The sequence below is a fragment of the Haemaphysalis longicornis genome, unplaced genomic scaffold, assembly GCF_048455015.1.
Source record: "Haemaphysalis longicornis isolate Haplotype H1 unplaced genomic scaffold, Haemaphysalis longicornis Haplotype H1 scaffold_146, whole genome shotgun sequence".
Taxonomy (NCBI): domain Eukaryota; kingdom Metazoa; phylum Arthropoda; class Arachnida; order Ixodida; family Ixodidae; genus Haemaphysalis; species Haemaphysalis longicornis.
The window spans coordinates 476,177-503,109 of record NW_027526252.1 but is presented as its reverse complement, the minus strand read 5'-3'; the positions used below and the strand labels follow the sequence as shown (position 1 = coordinate 503,109).

Sequence of the window (26,933 nt, the reverse complement as noted above, 5' to 3'; positions counted from 1 at the left end):
CCTGAAGTCCTAATCGCGTACCGCGGAACGGCCTTCCCTGCGAAACCCATGCAAGGAATCTTACGCTACAGCAACAGCGATCACCAAGGCACGACGGCGTACCACACCCAAACGAGCGGACTAACGAAACGTCTGAACAATACGATCGCTGATATGCCCTCTTTATACGTCGACATTCAACATAATACTTGGGACGAAGTCCTTCCGTGTCTCACGTTTGCGTACAACACGGCTATGCAGAAAACTACGCACGTGGCAACATTCTAGCTTGTCTACTGAAGACGGCCGATTATGATGCTTGACGCCATGCTTCCTCACCAAGAAGACGGCGAACTCAACGCCGACGTCCAAGGATATCTTCAGCTCTCAGTGGGGGCCCGCCAGCTCACCCGATTTGCCACAACAATCTATCAGCTGGTGGATGCCGGTAGCCAGTGCCTCCGACAGTGAGATGCCGAGTACAGCCCAGGAGATCGCGTATGGGTTAGGGCTCTCATTTGAATACGTGTAATCATTGAGAAGCTTCTGCGATGGTATTTCAAACCATTCCGCATTGTACAACGTGTTTTCCAACTTACCTACGAAGTGGTCCCCGATGGTGATTCCGGAACATCACGACGACGTACGTGACCCTACGTCATCCACGTGGTTTGTCTGAAACCTTACTACGCACGATGGGGGACTTTTTATGTTATTCCGACTGTCGTTTTATTTTAGCATTGGCTTCATGCGCTCTTAGAGTTGGGTAATACCGTGAACCACGAATTGGTTTTGTTTAGTTATGTTTTTGGTTTCCCGCCCGGCTACGCCACGCTGTGTTATCTGTGTGCGTAGTGAAGCGCATGTTGCATTCTTTCTTATAGTTCAAGGATCATCTCATTTTGTAGGGGGAATGTTTCGCCCTAACACCACTAGCCTAGAATAGTCTGATCTACAGTGTTCTAGGTGTAATTTGTCGGTTCTAGAAACACCCGCGCCGAACGATATATGCCCGCGGAAGCAGACGCCACGTCATTTGATTCGCCGACACTCTGCTGCGTACGTCACCTTGTTGACTGCTGTTTTGCCACCTGTGTATTAAGTTGTCAGGGAAGCACAAGCTCGCTCCAATAAACTTCTTTTTTTCTTCAAGACAACTGCATCGTATTTGGCTTGTGATAATATATGGCAATCGACGTAGCATTCTAATAAGTAATTTTGCACGCATTTCCAACCTTTTCAAGGGACGGTGCAAGTATATACTTTTATTTAAAGGCGTTTCATCTGTCTCAAGTGTCAGAACCAAAACGTAGCTGCTACATATTGTACCACCTACGCATTTAATTGGTTTAGACTCCCACAATTACCGCTCACTTGAACTAGGACCTTTATTTCTCGTGTCTTGCGCACGAATCAAATTTTATATTTTGTGAACCTATTTCTGATGAAGCTTTGAGAAAAACTTTTGACGGTGTTCACCAAAAAAGATGCGTCAGTCTGCTTTTTTTAGAATAAATATTTCAGCGGGCTAGCACTTCTGAGAATCTTAAGGTTGGGTATGGATAAACTTTATTTCTCGGGCCACTGCACCTTGTTATTCGTGTCGCAGGAATCAGTATGGCTGCACAAATTTAAGCAGGAGGCTCTTGCTACAAATCTTGTTTACGTAGACGTTGGTTCCGAGGCAATGTTGTCAAACATACTGCTGCCGGTGTTTGCCGCCTACTTCGGCTTTGGTGAGTTACCAAGTCGTCTCTTTTGAATTAAGGTGTTTCTATAGCAATTACCTTCGTGAAAATATGTTTTATGGAGCTAAATGTACGTTCTTGTTTATAAAATGTTATTTTTGTCAACATGAGGAAATTCGAATTTGTAAAGGGTATGCGGAAACAGGATAACAGAGCTTTAGTATATATATATATATATATATTTATATATATATATATATATATATATATATATATATATATATATATCACGGCAGAACTGTTCGTTCAGACCACCCAGTATTTACAGTTCAATACCCTCAACTCTGTGTTTGTGTCTCTACGTATGCGCAAGGGATTATCCCACGCGCAACATGATGCAATTCTCTCAGTGTTCTTGTGGAACACAATTTTGCAACACATAAGTGTATGCTGATTGATTATAGGGTTTAACGAGCCGACGCAACGCAGGCGATGAGGCGCGCCGTAGTGGAGGGCTCCGGATTAATTTCGACCACCTGGGGATCTTTAACGTGCACCGATATCTCGTACACACGGGCGATTTTGCTTTTCACCTCCATCAGAAAAGCGGCCGCAGCGGCCGGGAATCGATCCCGGGAGATAAGTGTAGGCAATAAGTATTATGGGTAACGAAGTGCTTGCGATAGGGATAGCCATTCGGTGTAAAAAATTCTGCAGAACTTCAGAAAATTATCTACTAGTACGTAGCATTCTTATGCCGCGTGTGTTGAGTGTGAGTTTCCTCCAGCCAATTTTTTTTTCTAAAACCTGTCCAACCAATTATCTACATTTGCGTTAATGCAACGATTACATTTAGAAGTTTCACAAAATCTAATTGATTAGGGAAATGCAGGACTTTATAAGGTTCGCCATTTTCCGTAATTATTTTCAAGTTTTCCTATTTTTTAGCTGCTGAAAATTTCGTTCGATCAATTATTTTCATTTACGTTATTATAACGACTACAGGTGGAACGTTCCCGGAATATGGTTTAATTGGAAATGGCAGGGGGTATAGTTTTGACATTATCTACATTTTTAAATATTTTTCTTATTTTTTGGTTTTTCAAAATTTTGCTTGACCAATTATGTCCCTTTACGCTATTATAAAGACTAAGGGTGGAACTTTTGAAAGCTCAGTATTATCGTGGAAATGGCATGCGGTATCTTTTTCGATATTCTCCGTATTTTTTTTATTATTTTTTAGTTTTACAAACCTTCATGCGGCCAGTTGCGCCAATATAGTGATTATAGATAGACCTTTTGCGATATCTGAATTGTTGTGGAAATGCCGGGCGTTACATGTCCTTGCTTTGGGGTACTCGGCAAAGATTTTTTGATTATTTTCCCATTGACTTGCTTTTAACGTTCATAATAAATCTATTTGTGTAAACAGTTTCGTTTCTAGTTTCACGATATTATTGTTTGATTACATAGTTGTTGCGTTACTAGACCCCTGTTCACCCCTAGTGAAGTAGTGTGGGCGAAAACATGACTTTCCAATTGCCGAAAGTGCCAATGCGCAAACTATGGTATCATCCCCATTTACATTGTGTTTTTTGTGGTTTTTCTCGCTTACAAGGGCTTAGCATATACTCTCGTAGGTTTGCAAAGCAAAAAGGTTCACTCAATGGAATCATATTTTGGTGTTCCTGCGATATCATTTCTATACTAAAATTAATTTTTCTGGCCTGTATGCTCTTAAGTCAAAGGTATGAATACGTGTAACAGGTTCACCTTTCCTCATTTAAATCTGCATAGTTCGGGTTGCTTGAGTAGCGTCGCTCTTTCCTGGACGTCATCAGGACAACCAAAATCACGCGAGATGCAATATGTCATAAAACATATCGCGGCGACCATGGAAACACAGGCGAAACCTTATTAAACGGGTTAAACACCAACTAGACTGGCGAAACGGATGAGGCTTGGAACTATAAACCGACACGTTTGATAAAATAGTGTTTTGGGATAGCATGGCATGCTATATTGTGGGAATAGATAGTACGCTTGAAAGACGTTTTACTTCTTCAATTAGCTCTACGGTTCTCAATGTCCAAAACTTGAAATTTTTTTGCCATGAATTTGTCTGTTGGATCTCGAGAAAAAAAGAAATTAGAAGTACTAAACACATTAGGCGGAACCCAAGGGGCAACAGGGAAAAAAAGAAGACAAATTTCGTGAGCCCAATGATATCGGCGCAGATTTTAATAAAAGTCGTCTGAAAATTTTAGCGCCATTTCGTATTATGGTATTCTTTGGAACGTTTCAAGCACGTGTTCTCCAACCTTCTTCCTTATGAAGGCGTACAGGTTTAATTCAAAATGCGGAAGTCAAGGTGACACTTCTAAGTATAAAGTTGTGGTGACGATTATGCCACACACGTTAAAGGGAAGAAAAACACTAGTCGGCTAAACAAGACATGTCGTATACGAGAGAGAACAATACTAGAGATACTCATGGCTTGTGATGTGATTTATAAGATTGTTTTGTAAGGTTGTTTGTAGCGTTGTTTTGTAAGGTTGTGAGGTGTTTTGTAATCGACACGCAATTCTTCAAATTTCCCAAAATGGTTGATCAGTGGTTAAAACGTCCTGCTGCCCAAAACAATAATGTAGGTCCGATTACTGCCGCGGTTACGCTTTTCAAATGAAGACGACAAGCGAAAATGCTTTTGTCTCTAGATGACTGCGCATGTGAATAATTCCCAGACAGTGGTATTGCGTGAGTTGGTTATTCATGTTAACAATACAGCGCAACAGCAACAAAGATTAAAGCTGGAGCACACAAGATGAGCGCTCGTCCTGTACCCCGCAGCCTAACTCTTTGTTACTGTTGCGCTGTATTATTAGGAAAATTCCCAGCTGCACAACATTCATCTCGAGCCTGCCACTGCTGTGCACCTCATAGCCGAGGTGTAGCTTCTGCATGATAAACCCCAGAAAGAGCAAGTTTTTAAACCGAAGGTTTCTTGGTCCCAATGATGGTGGTGTCGTCAATACAACGCTCTTCAGGAAAGCCAGCTTCACACACTGGGAGGTCACATGACTAAAGTGATAATGATGATTACTCGGTGAAGAAACGCTTCCCGTGGTCGAAAGCAAACCTGTATTCCTCGGTTATGAATCCGGCGTTTATCTGATCGCTCATTTCGATACGGTGGACGCTGGGTAGAGATGGGGTGCTCAGTTTTCTCGGGAGGAGTTTGTTAGCTTTCGTCTCAACTTGGACATTGACTCGCAGAGAGTTTGCACTCTTATCGTACCCCTTCTCTTTGACTGCAGTGACTTCCTCTTTGACGCTTTGCCATTTGATTCTTGCACACAAGAAAACTTCGAGTTCCAGCCATTGCTGATTGATTGTAGCGCTTAACGCGCCGATGCAACGCAGGTGAAGAGGCGCGCCGTAGTGGAGCGCTCTGGATTAATTTTGACCTCCTGGGGATTTTAACGTGCGCCGAAATCTCGTACACACGGGCGTTTTCTCTTTTCACCTCCATTTAAAAAGCGGCCGCCGCGTCCGGCAATCGTGCTCAGCAGAGCACGTGCTCAGCAGAGCAACGAGATTCAACTGTTGTTGAGAGCGAGGTTGGCTAGGGTGTAAAACGCGTATTGAGCCTAACGAGGACGAGTAGAAGGGTGTAGCTAGTCTCATAAGCCAAGGAGGCCTCTTGCCAGTGCTGCCTCCAGGGCGCGCCGCAGAAGGGCGACTTGGCGCCATGGTGCGGAGATTGTCAGCGCGGACTCCACTGCTGAAGATAAGAGGAGGAGTGCGTTGCCGGCCCGGGGGGCAGGTGAAGACGAGGTGGTAGGCGTTCAGTCGACTGTGACAATGTGGGCATCACGTTGGAAGAGAGAAAGGCTATTGTGGGACGGGATGTTGCGGCTGTAGTTGGTTTCGGTCTCTACTCGGCGGAGGATGTAGGCTTGTTGGGCGGAGAGAGAAGGATTGGGGTGCGGGTATGGCCTTCGGGTGTTGTAATGGCAAGGGTGGCGTTGTAAGTGGGTTCGAGAGGGGTCAGGGTTGGTGGGTCAGGGGGTGGCGGAGTTGCTTGGTCGAGACGTGGTGAAGGTAGCGCCCCGAGTATGAGTGCGCGGGCTGCGACGTTGGCCGCACATTCCGTGCCAGGTAGAAGTGGCCGAGTTCCGGATGATGGAGAGGTCAATGTCTTCAGGGAGGCGTTGACGGAGGCGAATGGTGCTGGCGGGGAGAGGCAGGCTTTGTACAGGCAGCAGGCTTGCTATGAGTTGGTGGTGATGGTCACGTGGGTTTGGTGGCGGTAGTTCAGGGCAGCGAGGGCGATGGCGAGGGACTCGGCGGTGAGCGTGCAGATGTGGTGCTGGACGCTGCGGTGGGGAGGTGGCTCTCGTTGGTGATGACTACAAGGGTGGTTCTGTGGCGGGTGGACGACAGGGCGATGTCAATATTGCGGGTTTTCGGGTCCGTGCGCTAGCGTTAGATGAGGATTAGGACGTGGGTGATTCGAATGCCTGAGTTGTAGGAGGAGGGCGTCCCCGTGAGGACGGCAGCGACGTGCATGCATTCACGAATGGAGAGGGGAATACGTTGCAACGCTCGTGGGGCGTTTGGGACCGTGCGTGCGATGAGCTGGAGTACCCGCCGACCAGCCAGTGTGAGGGGGAGTTGGTGGAGGGGCGAGGTGTATTAACCATGCAAGATATCTGTGAGGGTGTTGTGGAGGCCATCTTGTAGGAGGCGTGCGTTGGAGGCGTGGTAGGGAGCCCAAAGGCTGCTTCATATCTCTTGTGGATCCGAGCGTCCAGCTTGTTAGCTTCCTGCTTCTTGAGGTTGAAGAAAAGGCAGCTGTACGTGAGGAGATGGATGGTGCGGGCTTGGATGCGCTTGCAGGTGTCCGGTGGCGCTCGCAGGTGTACGAGAACCCCAAGGGTGGTGACTTGAGGTATGGAGGGCACCGTGGGTGGTCCCTTGTTAATCTGAGGTGGGTTGTGGGGGGCGGCCGCGAGTGCGGGCTCAGAAGACAAGTAGGGCTGACTTGGTTCCACCGTTAGAATTCGGGCATTGAGGTATGCAATGTTGGTCTCGATGTCTTGCTGGATGGCATCTGCTTCCTCACCGCCTCAGCACCTGGTGGCCTATGTGTTGGGGTCATCAGCCTAAAGCGCATGGTCAATTCCGGGCATAGCATTCACGATGTTCGTAACTTGAGGGGGATATTGAAGATTGGAAGAGTGATTTCGGAGCCTTGCGGTGTGCCTTGCTGCGTAACCTTCTCGAAGGCCCCTTTAAAACCGGGGTTAATGAGGGCTTCGGGGGGTGCCACATGTGAGGTGTTCTAGGAGCTGTAATTTGATTTGGATAAGGACGCCTTTTGTAGACGGGTGTTGGCGAAACCGAACATGGTGATGGGCTATATGTTACGGTCCTCGAAGTAGGTGGTGAGGAACTGGTGAACAGTGTGCGCATACATCTTGCCGAGCAAGAGGTGAGGGTGATTGGTCGCAGGGTGGTGGAGAACATGGGTGAGTTAAGCCTAGTGATAAACTTGATGTACGAGTGGGGCCACTGGGAGGGGCATGTGCCGGCTTCCCAGTGGTCGTTGTATTAGGTGAGGAGGTCTTGAAGGGTATCACCCGGGAGGTTGCGTACACTTCGACACGAATAGGGTTGGCGGACGGCATGGTGTTGCAGGCCAGACAGGCAAGTATTGAAGGGAGTTTTGGCATCGTGAAGGGGAGGTCCAGGTCGGAATTAGGGGCTAGCGGTGTACCGAAGGTCCGGGACGTCCCTGCGAGATTCCGCCGTGGGCGTTCAGTGGTGCGTGTGTTTTGCCTGTGCGGCAATTGTAGATCCGTTAGTTGCTGCTACAAGAGCGCCGGTCGTGCAGCCGCTTTACCGTAATTGAGCTATCGGTCGACACACTTGGTTTCACCTCATCCGACCACGGCAAATATTTTCGGTAAAACAATCAGATGTTGCTCCCTGCGGAGACAAGTCCAATTGGGTTGTTCTAGCCCTTGTGCTGGTCCAGCTGTTCTTGGGGTTCTGCTTCCGCTTTAAGGCTACGGGCATGCCTTCACCGGCGAGCGTGCTGGGATTATCCAACCATTTGGCATCCAATGCCAGAAAGCGGATCCGATGGCCGCACTACCTCTCACACTGTCTTTTTATACCCCTTCTTGGAACCCCCTTGCCCTGGATTTGCGGGAGGATATCACTGACCGGATGGCCGTCGAGGCAGTGGGGCCATTTGTCAGTCCAGCGATTTACCTTCTCCAGGCTTCAAAGGCAACATTTTCGCTTGACACGACGTATACCGCTGCGCATGGTGATCTCCGCTGTTAAAAGCGTATGACACTGCTCAGCGTATGGCGTCCCTAGTGACATGCTAAACACTCTTGGCAGTTACAGGTCTAAGAGAGCTTTTGCCTAAGAGTTTGTATTGCACTCTCCAGCGATCAAGAAACGGAAAATGATGTGCGTGAAGGCGGAGTTTTCAGCGGGACACTGAATATTCTCGAAACAAATTCGGCTTGGATGCCATTGCCGCCACCAATTTCTTGTTTATATATGTAGACGATGTGCGCCTATACGTCAAATTTGTTTATTTGTGAGCCCGAAGTGCAGGTTCGTCTGAACAAATGTGCGGTGGGTGCTGATAGCAAAGGGTTTAAATTTATTCTGGTAACAAAGTACGTGTGCCCTATTTTCTAACAGGCGTGGGGTTGAACGAGATCCAGCTGCGGAATTGAACGGTGTCTCAATTGGCGCTTCACGAGAACCCCGAAAACGCTACTGAAAAAGCTGAACCCGGTGCTGCACCTGAGATTTTGCTTTGAGAGTTGCGCCTTCCATTCAGGCCGGGCCAAGAACCCCTATGCTGAATGTGAGAGCTGTAGCTTAGAACATCAGCAGACATACGTGACACCCTTTAAGCTTTTAAACTCTCAATTTTACATGAGGTTTTTCCAGCTGACAGGGCGTATTATTTACGTTTTTAGTTTGAACAATCCTGTATCGTTTTTCCTCTTTACATGGTTTTTTATTTCTCTGCATAATACAATACGTGTAAGCATGTGACCCCCTTAAGTAATACCCCATTCATGGTTGCGTTTAGAGGTATCGTGAATGAATAAATAAATAAATCAGTAAATAAATACATAAATCAAGAAATAATAAATAAATAAATAAACAAATAAATAAATAAATAAATAAATAAATAAATAAATAAATAAATAAAATGTATAAACAAACAACTACATAAATATCTCTATTTATATAAATGTCTATTAAATTTGATAAACTAAAAAACGATTTACCGCAGATTTTAATCAGTGTTGTACGATACATCCCAAGCAGCTCTTTGTTGGTTTCCAACCTTTTGTTGCGCAAAGAACAAATCCTATTCAACTCAGGATGACGTTCTATGAATTAAAAAAAATTAGACTTACTCTCTTGTCCTGAACTGAGGTCTCGGCCCACTAACATGCTCGATTTCATTTTTAACTAAACGTTTCTCCCCCTCCTTCTACTCCTCTTTAGTGCAGTTTCCCCATAACGCATATCCGAAAATTGATAAGATATGGCTGGGCGAAATGTACCGCAACATCCCTCCACGTCTTAACAAAAATATTTTCACTTTATTTTTGCCGTAGACGCGACTCGTTTAGCTCAATAAACCTCCATACTGATTAGAAGCTTGGTATACAACTAGCCTATACACACGGTGGGTTATGTGGAACACAGCCTACAGTTTTTGCAGCTTTTAGTACATGTCGGCATACTGCCGTGACAACGTCAAAAAATGTTAAACAATATATTCTAGCGTTCGGCAAGGTTGTAAAAATTGTTTTACCTTATTAGGATTATCGGGAATCGTAATGCCTTTTGTCAAAGCCGACAGCCACAAAGGCCTACACGTTGTTTTGGCCTTGTACTTTCGCTGTTTTGCTTATTAGCAGCTGGCTCTTCGCTTTGTTCGAAAGATTGCTCGGTACAGAAGCTAACGCCTAGGTCCGAATCTTCGCGCTCCGCACAGGACCGGCTTAGAAAGGAACGGGGTGACGCCAGCAATGTTTCTTCCGTAGCAGTATCGAAAACAATAGTTTAACTCACACCTTACGCTAGTGTATGCGATTTTAAGACTATTATTATGACAAGAAGTTCCGCACACGAATAGTCTGGTGCCGAAAAGCATCAGACGTTGACCAAGCGCTAAGAAACAGCAGGGAGAGCGAGCCTGAGTGAAGCAGACGACAAATGCGAGAATCCCTAAGCCGATGTCACGGAGGTGCGCTTCGCAGCGCGGCCCGTGTGCGCGCTCATCGCCAATATGCCTTAAAAGTGGGACTGACAACTTACTGGGTTTCCCGCTACTCACAGATAGCCGGTAATGCGGCCGCGTTTAAAATGGCCGCTGTTGCTTCACCTACAAATAAAACGACCAAAACAACAGTCGCTTACATTGGCCTCACTCCACACATCACATACACCTTTGTAAACCATGGCAAGCCGCCTGAAGCCGACAAAGAGAAAGCAACCTTTAAAAAACAAATAGCAAATAAATATGTAAAAAAAACTTTTTCAAGCCGTGAGCCAACGTCCGAAGAAAAGATTTTACCAAGACAAAACCTCCAAAAGAAAACCACCCTTGGGAGGATGCACATTTTACTCACACAACAGACCCACTAATGTTTCCTTAGTTAGGTTATCAATAGGTCCCACACATGTAACCCACTGACACCGGCTCACTAGTATATAAGATCCCCATATCAGGTGCGAAGAACACCTACCCGTAATTTATATTTTAATTCAATGCAAAGCACGCAACGTAGCACGGCACGAAGACTTTCAAGCAGTCTACGTATAACATATCCCACTCAACTCACTCTTCTTTTTTCAACAATCCCATGGCATCTGTGTTAATAAAACTTGTTGTTGGGCTAGTTGGTTCATGTTTTCAAGTAAAAATTTGAGCGCAAAAATTTGACGAAGACACAGAAAAGCGCTAGTCCCGTCTGGTCTTTCTGTGTCTTCGTCAAATTTTTGCGCTCAAATTTCCACTTGAAAAGCATCTGTGTCAGCGGGGTTTTGTGTACTGGTGTTTTACGGCTCGTTTTCTACCTTGTGCTATAAAACAATGTCCTATACACCAGATATTTTTATGTTCTTTCCATTCATTTCAATACTACTGTAACCTGCTGTAGTAGCTACCGTCACATTACTCCTAGTTACCTGTTTTTTGGTGGACATTTATGGCGTTGGCCTCGCCCAGAAAAACATATAATCATCAGTCATCAAATGCACAACAGTACTCGTGCTTAGGCCATACAAATTTTGTAAATAAGGAGTACTACAAAAATTTGTACCGACAGCAGAGAAATTATGCAACCGTCCCCTATTTTACTGCAGTGGTGCAGTTTCTTTAGGTGCACAATTACCAAACCGTTTAGAATTTTGTAAAGGCTGTTTAGTTTTGTAAACCGTTTGTAAATGCCATGTGTAATTTAGACCGAGAATGCGGGATGGGGCCTTCTCACCTTGAAAGGGAAATAGCAATGACTCTACTTTGTGGGAGTCCTCAAAATTATCCCGAGCAACTAATGCCATCAGCGCAGAAGCGAGTGCTAAAAATTAGACCACCAAACTTTGATAATATTACCGAGCACAAACGTTATTTCGCACAGCTGCCTAGTTGTTACTTCCCAGCATGGACCTGACATAAGACATGTTAAATCTATCCGTCTCACCTGTACCCCATTGAAGCAATATAGTAGGGTTATACTGTGTCGTACATGGAACAAGAAAGAAAAGGTTTAAAAAGTATTTTTGGCCACTTTTAAGAAAATTCAAGCCAGCTTGCACAGCTGTGCACGCCTGATGTAAAGCAAAGCCGGGTTCATTTTGCATAAGGCAAACACGGCGAGTACAATAATTGTCGCATAGGGTCATTTAGGCTACTCAGCCTGTCTATATTATAGTACTCGTCGGCAGAAGGAAAAAAAAAACTTCATGCAAAATAAAGTATACACCAGCTTTATTTCTACAGCGCCCACTTCAGTCTTCGTATGTTTCACTAACCACCTTCGCAGTCTCTGCCAAACGTTTCTTCACCATTGAAGACCTGCACTTCTTGTTTTGGGCGATTGCATTCACGCCTGGAATCGTGGCGCTCTTCCTCATAAAAGCAGCCTCTTCTACGGGCATCGAGATGGTTTTTCGTCGTTACATCACTGCAAGGTGTCCAGGCATTAGAGCACTGCAAGGTCGGACGCGTTAGGACGCACGGGAAGCGGTGGTTCCCAGAATGGGAAAGAAGTGACTATACTGCAGTCAGCCTGTAGAGAGCAAGCGGCCTCCGGGTCGTGCCACCTGCGTGTAGACAATGGCCTCGAGCATCAACTGCGTTGTGGCGTTGTTGTGGAGGGCATGTTGCAAAGCACAGTACGAGCCAACGTTGGAAAGCGTGAGTCCGATGCTCGGTGCGCGGTCCGTGGACGTGGCAGCGGTTGCTTTGGGGCCACCTGCGTACGCGTATAGCCGGAGGGACGTTGTATATATAAGTGGCCCGACGCGCTTCTGCAAACACAGGAGCATTGGGATATCAACTGTTCTGGGACGGCGACCGATTTAGGGAGGTGGTGCTGTCTGTGTTTGCCCGCACGCGTGCACCGTGCACAAAGTTTGTAGCTAAGACTCTGACTTGTTTTCTGTTTCAGTAGGTAAATTTTCTGTGTATGCCTTTTGTTTCAATATACAGTTTGGAAACCCACTAAAAACATCGTGTTCGTGCCATCCGTGCCGCAAGCACCAGGAACGAAGACGGATCATCGTGAATACTTTTACACTCCATATCATCGGCGCATCGTAGGAGCATCAGCAACAACATAATTAACCTTTATTATCCCCCATGTGCGCAGCACAGAGACGGAGAGAGTTCTGTCACCGCCGCGGCGGTGGTTCTAGCATTATGAGCGAATGTAGTTCACTACCCTCGTGGCTGCCACTGCCGCTGGAGGTCCCATGTAAGTCACAGAATGAACGTAGTCATTCAAAGCCGTCGAAGAGAAGCTCGATGAAATGTCGGCGCTATCCGCAGGTGCCCGACCACCTCTAGGAACCTGCGGCGCAGGTTTCTGGTGCGAGGTTCTTGATGCGACCAGGACGCCGCAGTCGTTGCGAGGTCCACCCGCACCTGCCCAGGCTTGGTAGGCATAGTCGGTGGCTTGACCAGTGTCCCCTCGCACGCGGAGCGTGTGACGATGGAAGCACACGACAGTCGTTTTGTGGGCAACGCTGTTTGCGGAAACGCTTTCTCGCGCATGCACTCGGTATTTTCATGTCTTTTTGCGAGACCCTCACATGGCGTAAACCCATGCGCAAGATTCGATACCTATCGGAGAGTAGGCATTTTCCTTGTAGGTTTTAGTCTTTTCAAGTTCAAATAGACAATTCTTTCATTCCAACTTCCACTTTAGAATTTGTTGTCAATTCTCCCATGCGAATATGTGCACTTCCTTCATTGAAATGCTAGAGTTTCTATTTTACAGTCCTGTGTAGCCGGGGCATTATTCCTTCTTAGGCCCGATTCCTGGCCAATACCCCACGTGGTTACGCGCGCTAGACATTTTCTAAGTATTTTTTTTTCTGCGTAAGGACGCCTCAACCAAGAGCGGAAACGGGCTTTGCTGTGAGAAAGAGTGATCGGACTTTAAAAACGCATCAATAAACGTCTCAGGTTAACTTCCAAGGTTTAAAAACCATGACTGATGGTCGTAAGCAAATGTATTCGCGTTAGCTAGGACAAACATTGCATCAGCGGCATAATAGAGAGATTTGTCGATGGAATAAATGTAAAGCCACGATCAAAAGTTTACAAACCAGGAAAATGACAATTTTAGGTTATTTCTCAAACTATAGCAAACCGAGAAACTGTCGCCTGCATGCGACATGTATGAATGCTGAGCAAATAAAAACTTCAGCACATAGCACTCCCGGCTGCTGTGTGGCACAGAAATAACTCAAAAGTGCTGCTTTCTGGGTCGGTAAATTCTGCTCTTGGGTGTACAATGCGTGTATGTGTACCTATAGCCCTGGGTTGGGCGAACGGTGAAGTATAGCCTTTAAACAGGACATTTTGGTCTTATCCTTGTTATGAACAAATGCTCAGGCGCGCATTGAGATTCACGACCCTTCCTACTGCTTCTAAACGCACACACGCATTACATTCAGAATGGAATCCAAGTCGTCAGGATGGAAAGAGGGAGGAGGCTGTATACGAACACACGCAGGGCCAAAGGGGAAGGAGGATACTTCTGCCCTCGGTGGCTGGTAGGGTGGAGAACAGTAAAGACAAAATTTGTTGGCGGCTTCAGCAAATCATTGGAAGTGACACTTTCCGCGGGGCTGCTGAGCTCTGTACGTAGAGAAGCTAACACCAGCGTTGCGGTCCCATGGCGAGGAAAGTGGCGGTGGCCGATGGCTAACGGCGGGAGGAGATATCTTAGGCCTACACTAAAACGAGGCCACGGTGCTCGCTCTCAGCCGCACCGACACACCGCTCACTCGCTGGGTGGCCACCAGCCCTTCCGACAGCTTCCATGACGGGTCGTCGGGCCTACGCTGTGACGGGTGGCAGCCCTTTCGTTGACGGCGTGATGGTGCCTTGGACGGCAGCGTTGGTGACGGCTCTCGGGCATACACCGTGATACACCGCCTTGCTACCGCCTTGTCCGGAATGCAACTGCTTTCACTTCGTCCTTGGTACAGGTCCTCGTGAAAAGGCGCTGCGCATCCTTTCGATGGATTGGCCGAGCACTTTACTTACAACTAACTGCAATTGTTATCAGGCATTTTAATCGCACATAGCGTGAGATGTGCAGTGCGACTTCGGTCAGCAGAAAGTAATGCGTATTTTTGGCAACACTCTTTGGCAAATGTAGCGAAAGTTGCATTCGCATGCAAACGATTCTTAAAGGAATAAAACTTAAAAGTATAAAACCCGCAATACAATATCCTGCTACAGTATCTGCTTTTTGAGACACGTCCCGTAGCCAATAAATGCAGTGCTTTTTTTTTGCGACCTGCAAAACTACAGAGCTGGCCAAAGCAACACGTTTTTAATATTATGCTAGAAGATGCGAGTGTCACCGTTCCGCCAGTTGCTGCACGGTGGCGGTCACACAACCATCACACCGCGCCAAATTTTCTGGTAATTATCGACAAAAACTGTCGCGCTAAATTAAGTTCTACTCTCTACATGACACGCGTAGTGAGAAGAAATGAACGATGACCACCCATCGCGAACGGCCTTTCATACAGCAAAATTTGCAATAACACAACAAACCATGCGGAATTAAGCCCTACATCGACTAAAAAATGGTGCCGCTTGGAGGGCGCCGCATCACGACTATTTACTGGGCAACTACGCACTGAAATCTGCAAAGCGGTCACCTTCTTTACCCTAACTGATTAAAACGTTATATACATTTTACGTAATTGGTATGCTCTTCAGAACACAACATATTGCGGAAAGGAAGAAACCAAGACAAAAGAAGCCGATTTTTTTTCTTTAAAACGCGAACCGAGTGGTGGGGCGCCAAATCATAGCTGCATACGTATTACCAATCTCTCTAGGTACCTAAGAGTCTCCTGCGTGGTCCTCTGTGAACTAAGAAAACACCAATTAATTTTTGAGGAAACAACTTTTGGCGACACGCAAATTAGTTGCAGTGGTACGAACCGCTATGAATTACGCCTTCTGCTAACGTAAAGGTGAGTTCTAACCACCGGCTATGGCACGTTTTCTATGTAACTCGCATAGGGCCGCAAGAAATGTTAAATGTAAACATACCGTAAACTGTTTTCGCAGCTAGCAATTAGCGATTACGACACGAACGTGGATAAATTCCTGCCTTCGTTTGCGGTCAAATGCTGTCCGATTGATAGGTATATTCGTTTTTTTATTGCGGCAACGCAGGCAACCACTTGAGCCCCCCAACTTACTCGTGTGGAGGATAAGGCAATATCCAGTATGAGTATACTACGCACGTATACTACGTTATCTACGTTATCTCTACTAGGCACGTCTACTACGTTATCTATATCAGTATACTACGTTATCTATATTTTCAACCTACTTTGTCCATTCCTTCTGTTCACCACGATATTACCGGAGCACATACATTGGGTGGTATTTCCCAAGAAACCTTTAAGAGAGAACTTACTTTGTTTGTGGCTAAGTTTTACCTGTGGAATTACTGGGTGAAATCATTTATATTTAAAGACGTGTATGTAAAACAGTTTTCAAGTTGAATGCCACAACGAATTCACTGGACCACCTTTAAGTAACTAAATTCGGCGAGATGAGGTTGTCTTAATTTTCTTTGCTAGATTCGTATTATCAGGGAGCCTGGTTCCCCACCCACACAACTATGTCGTCTTTTTCTTTCGAACCTTCCTTCAGTGCTCTGGAATTTTGTGTGCGTTATGTGTGCCGAGGTGATCAGAGCTTCGCCTACCCAAGAAAGAAATCCTTCCACAAAATAAATGTACGAGAGGATGCCGCAACCTCTTATACTTGGGCTTCTTGTTTGGAAATACAGATAATACTTTAGCTTTTATTAAATAACGCAGGAGCCTACAACTGCAGACGAGTGCGTATAACCACACTAAAAAAATTCTTTTGGAAGTGGCGAACGAGATTGTTGACGCGGATAAAGGATCTGTTATTCTTTTCTACAATATTTAAGGACTTTGTTATATGTCTGTCTATTTCTCAATTTCTTTGTTCTTTTTTTGACCACACCACTTCTCTTCTTTACATGTCAACCAGGACTCTCTTGTACCAGTAAATTACGGTGATTGCTCCTCACTCCTTCTCAGAATCGAGCACCAGATACTTCAGGTTGTTCCACCATGACCAATTGTAGCCGCGCCAAAAGAATGGTGTTAAATCATTCGCGTACATTAAAGGTATTCCTATGCGCAAGTGTAAAACAAAATACCCGACTCGCAAAGAGAATTGTTTCACTGAATGTCGCACCTAATCATCAACAACCCATTTCCACACGTGTGTTAAAAGCTGATAACAAGGGTGCCACTGCCAGAAAATAATTTTAGTCCCCATTTTTAGAACCACGCGTGTGTTACCACCAATCCACCGATTTCTCGAGACGATATATATAGCGTTATATTACGAGAGTGCCATCAGTTGTATTCTAAACAGACTGCCAGTGCATGCTTTCGAGGAGTGGGGGTAGCTTGGCGGGTTACTTGCGCATTCTGAAATTATTAGTAAGGCATTCTCCTGGATCGGTAGCCTTGCGTCCTTTCTCATTGACATTAGACCTCCTCAGCTCGTATCGTAAGGTTGCTTCCTTACACCGCCCGCCGTTCTTGCCGAGCCAGGTGAGCCACTGGCCAGGCCACTGGGTATGGGTACGTGCTGTGGATGTGCCTGCTTCAAACTGTCAGATTACCGCAATTTTACCCCGAGAACCAAACGTCTCCATTTATTTCAGCAGACTCGCAATAGTGTTAATGGCATATGGTTTAAAGTCAACAAGTACCGCATGGTAATTTCTGGGGTGTTCGAAACCATGTTTCCAGAGGTTAAAAAAATTTAGACGATTCATATTGTGCGCATTTATGACGGTCTTGTTACCACCCTGCGCTAGCTCATAAGCACTTAGCAGCTCCTGCTTGTAGAAGCTTTTTTCGACTCTCAGTTCAAGCTAGAAATTTTTGTAGTTGTTTTATATCCACTATACGCTTTTCTTCACTGCTTCCTGTTAATATTTCTCGATGAACTATGTTTTCCGCTATTCAGGCGCATTAAAGGTTGGATACAAATTTGCTTGATAATTGTTCATGTGTAAAAGTGGTGTACGCATTCAAGGTGGCCTAGCAGTTATGTCTGTAGTTATATCCTTTATCGTTGAAGACAAAATTGGGGAAAATGAACAACATTTACCTGTTAGCCCGTATGTATATATATAAAAGAATCCCAAAAAACACTAAATGACGCATTTCACTGAACAGGCGAAGAATTTAAAAGAATGTTGAAAAATAAGGTGCGCCAAATTTTAACGACCGCAGGGTGGACCACCCAATTCAAGGTTCTCTATACCTGACTGTGCTGCGGCACTTGACGTCCCCGTGCTGTGAATAGCGTGTTTAATCAAAGTTGGCATCCACGGGTACGCAGCATTGTCAGATGGGGTCACACCAGCATTTTTCTCTCTTTCGCTCCAGTAGGGTTTATATTCTCCCGCTGTTGAAGCTTTTGTATACTCTGTGGTCTTTCGTACATTTTGACCCTCTTTTTAATGACACAATTTTTTGTTTTAAATGTTTTTCCGGCTTAGTTACACCTCCAGAATCAAATAAATATTGTTTATGAATGTTCAGCTACAGCGGTGTCGGAAATGATAGCACATAGGGCGCTGAACGTTAGATGACGACCACAGGAAAAAAGAAATAGGACACCCAAAACGGAAGAGATATTGGTCGCGGTGTAGCACACATGCGCAAGTTTGTGAAGTGCTCGGTTGGCATTGTATAAAAGGTCCGTCTTACTTGCAAAAAGCATAAGTAGATCATGTATTGATAGTGCATGCATGTATGTATGCATAAATTATGTATACATAAGGCCATCAGGTCGGTGTACCAGTGAGAAGCTGAAAGAGCACCGTGCGCAGTGTCAGCAGACGGCTGTTTCGGGCAATCTGGAACAGCACTGCGCCAAGTTAAAATGCACTCGAGATTACCGAAAAACTAAGGTGCTCCTAAAATCCAGACACAGAGACACAGGGGAAATCTCTGCGAGGAATTTCGTATGGTTTTGGGCCTCGAGGATGAGTGCTTCAGTGCTGCGTCAGTCTCGTTGCTGGAAAGGGAGACAGAGTATCTGAAAAACAGTTGTAATTATTGATTAGACCTGCACATGTACAGGGATGTGATAACAGATGGCAAGAGTATTTATACGTTGTCTCGCTCATTAAACTTTTCGCAGTTACTTGTACCGCATCTTCTGATTCGTGTGTCCTTTTTCCTTGTTGCTGTGGTCATCGTGTAAAGTTCAGTGCTATATGCTTTATGATGTCTAAATACCAACTAGAGAGACACCACACTTTATTGAAGATGCAGGGAAGTTGAATTTTTTGTTTCAATTGATGCCCTCACTTGTTTAATCACCTATTACAATTATCCCTCGTTCATCATGTTGAACTCTTCACCACATTCCCAATTGGTAGTGTGGTTCTTAAATGGGGCCGAACGTTTTCCTTCGACACAGAACGGCAAATTAGAACAACGTTTCCCTGCTTGCATGTATTCTACAATTCGTAAGCCTTATCTTAAGACTCCACGCTCATCGAATATTGATTTCCCTCATATTCAGCTTGAGCGTAACACGCAACCAAGCGTCTTTATCGAGCAGGGTAATCTGAAAACTTGGAGCAAAACACGTTCTTTTCCATCAATAAACAATTTAACCTCTTCCAAGCCAGCCGATAACGGCATGATCTCCTTTTTAATAATTTTCTATGTACACCTACATTTCAAGCTTTAAACCAAATATTTTGGCTCAACCATAGCTACAACAGAGATATGGGCTTATAAATAAGCAAAAATACGCTTAGTGCGGCGTAATACCAATTGTCTTGTAATCTCGTTGCTTTGCAATAAACGGAAGAAGGGACAGAACTCTACGCGCAAATCTTTCGCCAATTATGCTCAATTGTTTTGTCAAAACGTTGGTCCCAGGTCTCATTTTACTAAGGTCGAGATGTTTATCATATTCGGCTAAGCACCAGGTGAATGCCCCGCTGTGATTTTTTACAAGGTGGATGACTTTTTATTGCGAACACTGTGATCACCACTCCTGTACGGAAGACTCGTGTAGATATAATTTTACTAACGTCTTCCCGACATCCCAAGAATTAATAACAAATGTGAACGTGCGGCCGCTTCTCGTTACACGCGTTTGGCGTCGTGGGGATGAGCCAGTCATGTCATTTTTACAAGTAGCACTTCTTTATCAAGATAGCGGTTGCCATGGGTCGTGCATAGCGTACAAAATGCGTAAAAGTATACCTTCCGTTTGAATTAGGCACCCAAGATGCCTCCGAAAAACTCTACAGGAAGTAACACTGGAATCTAGAATTGGTAACATCTGTTTATTCTGGCCCACTTTTAATAAATGTGCATATCAGAATCAGGAATACCATGGTAGCTTTGTCTCATAAGACACGGCCGTACTTATCCACTCTTTAGACAGATAGCGTTTAGATGTATGCTGCAATTAAAATGAAGACTCGCTTTCGTCCATACTTCGCAGAGAACCACGATCTAGTTCCCCTCAGGATATGCAAACGTGCTAAGAACATACTGTTGATCGGCACTCTTGTGCTATGATACAAGTCTTGTCATAGGCTGAAAGATTTTTAATTTCTCCATGTGTTTCTCTTTCAACGTTTCTTTGCAGTTTTTTCCATGGAGAGTACAACGAGTACCCAAAGCACCACACTTGAAGACGACGGTGTGTGTCATTTTATTCCGGATGCTTTACTTTTGCAGATAAAAAATCTGCAGAAATTCAGAAAATTGCCCACTAATCCGTAGCGTGCTTATTCTACTTTCCTGAAGCTCTATTTGTTTAAAGTCAATATAACTATGAAGAGCGAAAGAACTGTGATTGTTTTATTCTTTCAGTGTTTTTATTTCTTTATTTTTTGCAATGGTTTGCGGTTGTACCAGAATAGCGCTGAATTGCCTTTACAACCCTAATTATACCTTTTTTTCCGAAGATGCAAGAGTGCTGCAGAATTGGTCTGTTTAAGCTCATGTTTATTCGTTTTTTCAACATATCTTGAAGACATTTTTGCTTAGCCTTCGATTTTGCGGAGAATTGTATTGATGCATATTTTGATTTTGTAATATCATTTCTGTGAAGAGTTTATTTTTTTCTATTTTTCATATTTTTAAAGTTTTTTGCAAAATCTGCGCTACGATTGATTTCCATTTCTGCTATAACAATGATTTTTGCTGTAACGTTCGCAAAATTAGTGTTTTTTCTTAAATGCAGGGCGCTACATGGTTTGTCATTTTGGCTATTGTTTTGGTATTGCTTAAGTTTCTGTTGTGCACATTTTTTGTTTATTCTTCGGTTTGGAGGGAGATGTATGCTCAGCGTATACTTATTTTGTCATAACATTTTTGCGAAAGTTTTCCTCTTTTATGCTCATTTTGTTTAGTTTTTAAAATTATGCGGTACCAGTCATTTCAATTCAGAGGTTACGTCTTCGAAATCTGCGCTTTTCTTGGAATGCTTGACGTAAAAGGTACTGGCTAGGGCGTTTTTGACAAAGAATGCTAGGCATTAAAAGCGAAGGTAATGTGCATGCGTCCTCCCTTCGCTTCTTGTCCTGTTCTTTGTTTAGAAAGGAATTCAATCCAAGAAGTGGGCCAAACAATTGTTTCCACTTCACAGCAGGCATTTAACACGGTCTACCCATTCAATTGGTGTCGGAGGGAAGTGTATACGGGTTTGTCATGATATCAACTGTGCCAAGGTTGCGTAAAGAAATACTTTAAAATTGTGATTGAACAATGAACGGGAGGACCAGGGCACCAGAAAATATTCGTGATTGTATTAGGCACATTAAAAATTTACGGGCTCCATAAGTCAACGAAAAGGCCATGAACACAAAAAAATGGGAAGAAGAACGCAACGATTCTGCTAAAATATCTTCAAGTTTCGAATAGCCTCTGAAGGAAAAAAGTGACAGCTCTCCGCGGTCAATTTTGAGGAAGCAGCTTGCGCTATCTATATACCTATTATTTCCTGATGCGACCTTTACCAAATTTTACTTTATTTGCTTTAGTTGCATTAGAGTTGTAGTTTATGTTTTTGCCATTTTTGAAAACCCTGTGGTTTCCAGATTTTGTGAGGGCTTTGTTGTGCAAGAAATAATCTCCCTCCCCCTATTTTTGCGTATAACGCAAGATAAAGTTGCGGTTTGAAAATTAATCCAGCTGGCTTGGAAGCCTAGGCATCTGCATCTGCGGAAAGGCCTAGGCATCTGCGGAAAGGCATCTGCATGCCTGAACAGGGATTTGTAACAAAATACTGCTCTTAGAGAAGTTACAGGAATTTTTAGAGATTTTTTTTACGCTATTTGTCCTATGAGGGTGAGATGCCATCGGCAGGATCTTCGGACCTTCGGTGTGTCGCGGTGTCTTTCAAGTGAGACTTACCATGGGTAAAATGCGGGAAAACGGTTTATCTCGCGGCAAACTCAAGGAACGGGTAGTGAAGAAGCAGTCTTACAGCTCCTGGCGGAAGGGCACACACTTAGCGTGTGACAGTAGTGGCGATCGAGACGAGGCAGAGAACCGGTGGCGGAACATCAGCAGCCGGCGCAGCGACGGTGCTGCAGCCGCATCTGACTTGCAGACAGGGATGTCTGTGTCGATGCTCCATTTGCATGGGCTACCCTTGATGAGTGGCAGTGGCGTCGACCTTGAACACAGGCAGTCCGGTCGACTGCCGCAGTGTTCTCATCCCTCGGACCGCGCGTCCGACTGGGAGCGGAATTCCAACTCTTCTTTCTCTTTGCTCAACCTTTCCGACCTCCTATCATCATCCTCTGATCACGTTCTACTTTGGTTCTCTTCTTGTCTTCCGTTACTTCAGCGCTTTCTTCCTATGTCTGATGTGCCATCGTCTCCTTCACCTCTAACTCCGCATTTGTCTTCTTCCTTTGGTCAATTTGTTTAATCTGCCACCTCTGCTGTCAGTTGTCTTCAGTTCGATCCTGCCTGTTTAATTGCAGTCGCCCCTACACAAGAACGTTTCCTGAGCAGGAGCACGCACACTTTCAAAAAAAGGAAAGAAAAAAGAAATGTCTAGAAGTATGCCCAAGCAGACAAACACACACAGACACACAGTCACGCTAAACAGTCACGTGACAGTCATGACAAAGTACAGAAACTAAAGTGTTCAAGCCAGTGCAAATAAAAAAAATCACAATTCCTCCCCAACGGGAAGACACAGCCGATAACCTAGTGTATCTTCAATACGGCTTGTTACGAGTGAATAAACAGAGGATAACATTTGAGTGAGCTGTCGGAACCGTTGTGTGGTTAGGAATCGAATGGTTCTTCACATCTTTTCTCCTGTACTACAAACAGAACTCAACCGAATGTTTCAGGTGTCTCAGCTTCATGTGTAACCAGTCTGTCTTCTTGCTACCGTTGCTTCGTCGTGTACATCTTTGGCCATAATAAACTTTCTGTAAAACGGGACAGTTCTTCGGTTCTTCCGCACCCGGTTTCCTCTGGCATGAAAGCTATTGGTTAGTGGAACGCCTGAAACTTCGGTCTTGACGACTTCTAGCTCTCGACTATCTTTGAACAGTCTTTCTCTTTACATCGACTCAGTAAGTCTTGCGGCGTTTCACAATACGAGTTGTACGCGTGAATGGCCATCGCATCAAGGAGAATGGTAACCGCAACTGCAGAGGCTTATGTGGCTACGCCCTAGATCAATAGGCTTGGTATATGTCGCACCCCTTGTCATGTATGGCTTCCTGTCTTTCTTGGCCTTGGGCTTACTGTTCTGCATTTTGTTCCTTTCTGGGAAACGTTCTGGTGGCTATCCCTGTGCCGCCTTTCATTAAAGCACGGTCAAAATGTCTGGAAGCTTCATTTTTCACGTAATCGGGGGAAGTAACGTGTCCGTTTTCGTTTGCGAGATAGCTGTACCTTTGGCGGTAGGCGTTTTCACCCTACAATGTGACGGTGCCGAGCCATCACTAAGCAGCGATCTGCTTTTGTGAAGCCTAGCTTCAACCTTTTGAGGCATAGTTTTGCTTTGGAATTCTGAACATCGATTTTTGATAGGATGTATTTTACAGTCCCGCTGGGGGCTTTCTCGAACGATTTCATTACATGAACTCCAGGAAATGTCCGTTCTAGTTAGATGACGTTGACTTGTTCCCTGGCCAAGTCCCTCTACGTTGTTACGACATGCATCAGCGTCCTTAACCGAAGGTGCCTTAGCCTCTTTTCTCTAGCGTATGTTCCCCAGAACTGCTAACTACTGCTTCAACTCTCCAATATTCTTTTTGCGGGCATCCCTTGAAGCCTGCTGTTCAGCCTTGCGCTGTGCGTCGAGTTTTTCTCTTTCTGCGTCACGCCGCGCTTTAAATCTAGCACGCTCGCTGTCCACCCACATGCCAAGTTCGGCTCCTTCAAGTCCTGATTGGATACCCTCTGGAATGCCTTTTTCCATTCATTTCTTCGATCCTCATGTTGCCGCTTCCCAATTGAAAATATATTCTTACCGCTCAGGTCCAACTCTTGTAGTTGTTAACGAAGAATCCTGCCATCCTGTCGCCGATGCCAGTTGTGATTTTATCGGCAGGGTCTTCGGACCTTCGGTGTGTGGCGACATCTTCAAATGAGAGGGAATATTTAAGAAATGCGTCAAAACAGTTTATCTCGCTGAAAACGTAAGGAAGGATTAGGAAAAAAAGTCTCACAGTTCGTTGTGGAAGGTCACGCACTTGGGGGTTGGCAGCAGTGGCGATCGAGACCAGGCAGCGCACCCGCAGCGGAACATCAGCAGCCGGTGACAATGATGGTGCCGCTGCCGCACCTGACGTGCCGAAACAGATGACTGTGTCGATGCTCCGTTTGCACTGGCTGACCTTGATTACTGGCTGTAGCGTCAACCTTGAACATTGGCAGTCCGGCCGACTACCGCAGTTTTGTCGTCCTTCGTACCGGGAGTCCGACGGGCAGCGGAATTTCAGTCTTCCCCACTAGTGAAAGCTGCGCGAAATTTTTTTTTTGCATAGCTTGACTGGGTGCTCAATGGTTTTGGAATTCGACAAAATTTTAGCCAGTGCATTTTACACGTCTTCGTCTCTAATGCTTGACGTCACGCAAGGCCAGGGATGCTTGTATCATTAAGATTCGTTGGGAGGATGTCATGAGGTACGGATTGAAACCCCGACGCAAAACGTTATGTGGAATTGTAAGAATGTTTTGAGAATACGAACAATGAAACCTAGTTGGGGATTTTGTTGATTTGCTATTGAACCTAGTGTAAACATTTATCGTACTCTCGTCAGTGTGCTGCCTGAGCTTCCTCCGTCGGTGGCGTCGACTAGCGGCATATCGAGCGGTTGTAGCCTCTTCAGCAGTAGCGTACATTGCCATTCGTCCCCACCCTTCTCTATGGGGTGGGGAGTCTTTCCCCATAGCGATGTAGAATAAACACCTGAGTCCACACCCCAGCCTGTGCTATTCTCGTCGAGGCCCATCACAAATTTGAGAATGAACCTTATAGTCCACCTTACTACGTAACAGTCTGCGCGTAAGGTTTTAGCCACACAATGCATGGCACCCCGTCCAAACAGCAACTCTTTCCAAGCAAACTGCACAAGAATTAGGCACACTCGTGCACAATAGGTTGCGCTCGCCTACAACCTCCCCCTTGTGTCCACGCACAGAGGACCAGTGTTTATGGCTGCGTCTCCGCAACGGGTCCTACGCTAAGCTAACGAGGTCCTGCAAAGAACAGCGGGATACCGCCGCAAAGACGTTTACTAACCCAGACACTGAGAAATACTCCCGCGGATATACACTCTTGCACTCTGCGCATGCTGATGTACAACATATCACTTGTGGCCACCATTCCTGGTATCTGTTTCTCGTGCGATCCGCTTATCAAGAAGAACAAGGGGAATAAAATTTTCGAGCTTGTTTACGGAAGAATGTTGACAACGATGGTAGACGCCCTCTTGGCAGGCTAACCAGATGATGACCATATTGCGACGTCTAGAGTACTTTTATTGTGAGGGGAACGCCCACCAGCTTTCTTCGTGCGTACAACAGAGGAGCAGCTGGTAAATAATAAATGATGCTGCCTGAGATGCTGAGACGCCGAGTGGCATCCAGGATATGCAGTGCGGGTTTGTACGCCATTCTTATTACGCGGCCTCAGCGGAAAGCTTTTATTGTGATATTCCGGTGCTTAGAAAATTCAATGACGGGTTGGCCACCTCTTTTACGATGGCGCCAATAACAAACATTTGCCTATCAGAATGCCTCCCATGACACGATGTCGTCCACGTGGTTCGGATAAAGCCATATCATGTGAAAAAATAATTTTTTTCTCAACATAATAGCTAAACACCAGGATGATGCACGCTTTCGGGGGGAAATACAGTGAGCTCCGCTATGTTAATGGTTCTCTGTAAGTTTTGAGGCCGGCGCCAATGCCAACCATTTGTATCCCGTGATGAAACCTAAAACTCGATTTGCTTCTTCTAGCGCTGGAATTTGTCCCACTACTATTTCCGTTGTGTTGGCTGCTCATTCAACGCCTCCTTCCTACAAATTTATTGCGGAGCAAAATTTTGCTTTGGCAAATACTTATTTTTTAAAGCAAGGGTGCTTCCTTATAGGCTACGTAACAATTACGTTGTATTCTCTTACTAAGTATTACTTTTATGCTTGATCGTAGGCTGAACCTTATCCAACTTTTTTTACGACAGCAGATTTACATTTTTAGACCTTGCTACAGGCAGAGATTAAAACAAAATTAATCGACATGTGTCGGAAAAATCCCGAAAATTGTCAAAGTTACTCCATTAGGAGAACTCTCTAAGCATGCGCAGGAATGTTCGGTGTTCTTATGAGCTTGCGGTATTCATAGAACTAGACGGTTTTTTTTTCTTTTTTGACGAAATTGGATATAGTACTCTAGATATCTCCACGTTGCCAGCCGTGCTGTCACTTCGGCGGCTAGAGCGTTTTCTATTATTAATTAGGTGTATTAAAAACTATGCAACATTCAGGAGCAGCTCACAGAAGTCTCCTGAAGTTTAAGGTGCGGAAACAATCATCTTCCTTCTTATTATTATTATTATTTTTTATGGGTAACTAAAAGCAGACACAGGCAGAAGTAAATTGTCCACGAGAACATCGCAAAAACAACTGCATTTTCGGCACCAACCCTTTTTTTTATTCAAAAAATAATGTGTACGGATATGAGCAGTTGCTGTACGTTATAATAGCACTTGTATATTCCAGATACGACGAACTACGAGTATGAGTATGACTTCGGAGCTGCTACCCCGTGTAGTGGCCTCACTTATGCCTATCTGCATAACGGAACTCTTGTAAGTGCTACATATCCAGTATACTTTGAAAAGGAATACCCTGCATCAGGTTGATTTG

General features: G+C 45.0%; 1 long non-coding RNA gene across 2 annotated transcripts in view; it reads left to right on the top strand.

Annotated features, from left to right (window-relative positions):
* Nucleotides 1-1,431: 1,431 nt before the first annotated feature.
* LOC144165677 (uncharacterized) overlaps nt 1,432-26,933 on the top strand; it is a 47,876-nt gene continuing 22,374 nt past the window's right edge. The window contains exons 1-3 of one of the 2 annotated variants that reach the window (XR_013321488.1): nt 1,432-1,715; nt 20,167-20,220; nt 26,787-26,875. This is a non-coding gene — a long non-coding RNA (uncharacterized LOC144165677). The remainder of the gene's footprint in view (nt 1,716-20,166; nt 20,221-26,786; nt 26,876-26,933) is intronic. The other variant, XR_013321487.1, reaches the window with a different exon arrangement.